Source organism: Myotis brandtii, unplaced genomic scaffold (genome assembly GCF_000412655.1).
Source record: "Myotis brandtii unplaced genomic scaffold, ASM41265v1 scaffold266, whole genome shotgun sequence".
NCBI classification, from domain to species: Eukaryota; Metazoa; Chordata; class Mammalia; order Chiroptera; family Vespertilionidae; genus Myotis; species Myotis brandtii.
Window position 1 is genome coordinate 7204340 of NW_005360124.1, and position 2323 is coordinate 7206662.

The following is a 2323-nucleotide window of genomic DNA, read 5'->3' on the forward strand; positions in this document are numbered from 1 at the left end:
CGGTCCCCGCTGCCGCACCACACTCGGGTCGCGACGCTAGACAGAGGGGCACTGGACCCTACTTTTCCTCTTCTCTCCTGCATCTTCAGCCTCCCCCGATCCTTTCACTCTTCCCACCTACCAGCTCTGATTCTCTCTCCTTATATTACCTTTCTCCTCGACTAGCCACTCTGGGTAAAGTTCGGAGAATCGTGACCTCAAAGCCTGCTCTCTGCAAAAAATCCCAGTGCCTGGAGGGATGGAGGGGAAAACTCATGGGGAGGAGAGCCAGGGACAGCTTCGTCAAATGCTAACTTCATCACAACTTTACTGCGCACCAACTGTATATCGGGCCCATGGATGGCGCCAGGTACAGCTCTCTGCGCTCCAGGACCGCGGTGTAGAGCGAGAGTTGACAGTGACCAGGAAATTACTTTATACCTTTATAGGTATAGAGGATTGGTGGATGGAGGCTCCACGGCGCTTCTCAAGAGCGGGTGGATGGGACAGGGTGAGGCATTTCTCTGGGGAGGTGACATCTGAGCTGGGGCCAGAAGGAGGAGTTGGGATTACTGAGATCCCATCACCTGGGTGTGCTGGAACCAAGTCTTTGCCATTCTTAGCACATCGAGGGAAGGGAGGTGATTAAAATCAAATGGGAGGTCAAAACGATGAATCCACAGGGCCTGGCGTGGCCTGTGAGGGAAAGGTGGATGAGCCGAAGCGCTGAGGTCCCGGTGCTTGCTGGGGTCCGGGAAGCAGGTTCCTGCTCCGCACTAAGCCCAGCAGTGCATCCCAGCTGAAGGCAGGGAGAACCCCAAGTTATATTCTGATTTTGGCTGCCGATGCCCTTGGGCTGGGAGGAAAAGCAGAGTTTAGGGGGGAAAACACACCCTCTTCCAGTCTGTGGGCCTCAGTTTCATTATTTGGAAAATGAGATGTCTGGAGTTGGAAATTTCCCGGGCCCCTTCCAGGCCCGCCAGTGGAGGAGAAAAGAGCTACATGTGTTAGGGACTGCGGCTCGCTCGGTTTTTAATTCCTTCTTTTCCATGTCTAAATCTGGAAGCAGAAGGCGGCTGGCCCAGGCTGCTTGGGAGATTGCCTCTTACCCTCCAACCTTGGCGACACCTGGTCCGTGTTTTCAGCTTCTGACTTTGGCTGAGCTGCCCCAGGGAAGGACCACGAGCCGCGCTGCCTGCCCATCGGATTGTAGGGGTTCAGTGAGCGGGGCAGATGCATAATTTTCATCTTTAGTCGGGAACTGGCTTTCTGTCTAGTGCTATTAGGCCAGCAGCCGCTTTAGAATAGGTAAAGACAGTTTAAGTAAAGTGTGCAAGAGGGCCCCGGGGGAACAGAGCAGCCTCCTGCTTGCCCCCAGCGAAGGAGACCCGTTCAGAGTTGGATGCTTTCGCTGTCACTCCAGACAGAGGCAGTTCCTTCCGCCAATGGAAGCTTTTTTTTTTTTTTTTTGGAATTTCTGGCCCGCCGAGGCAGTTTCAGGAGCTGAGCAGCAGCCGGCCTCCCGGCCTCGCGATGCCACGGAGGAATTCCCAAGACGCCTACGGTTATAGTGACAGCTCGAGCCCGCGGGGGCCGGGGCCCCCTTTTCCCTTGACAGACGTGGTGCGAGAGCAGCCCTGTCCAAGCTGAGCGGGCAAAGGCAGCTTACGAATGTATCTAGTCCGCGGGCTTCCGGAAAAGCAACGCTCCTCCTTGGGAGGTCTCAGGTGCATTCCCGTCGGGCAAGTGGACCTGGTGGTGTCTGGGGACAGAGCGAGAGAAGGTCCCTTCCAAGGCGCGTGGGGTAAGCCTGACGCTCACCACCTGAACACTAGAAAGCTGAAAACCGGGCACTCACTGATGAGCTCATTACACCTACAGACCCGGCCGCCACCCCCTCGGCCTCGGAGCCTGGGGACGCGAGCCGCGTGGCCACCCTCTGGGGTCTCGGCGAGCTACTGCACAACTCGGATCCCAAACAGAACCGTGACGATAGAGCGAAGTGCCCAATCTTCATGCTTCTGCGCTCCGGGTGCTCCCCGACCCTGGCCCCGGCGGTCCTAGTTGCAGAGGAGAGCGCCGGACCCAAAGGGTGGACGCCTGTCCATTTTGGAGAGGAGCCGGCCGCCGGGGAGTATTCTGGGGGAATCCCAGCGTGGCACGGGGGGGGGAGGGGGGCGCTCGTCCCCTCCTCCCTCCTTCTCTCAGGGCTGATTTAATTCCGGCAAGTTTTGCAGGCGCGCAGCAGCCCCAGCGGGGGCGGGTTTGTGCGCGCCGCAGCTGCCTACAGACCTCTGCTCAAGAAAAACAGATCATGTAACCTCCCTGGCACCGACCAGTCGGT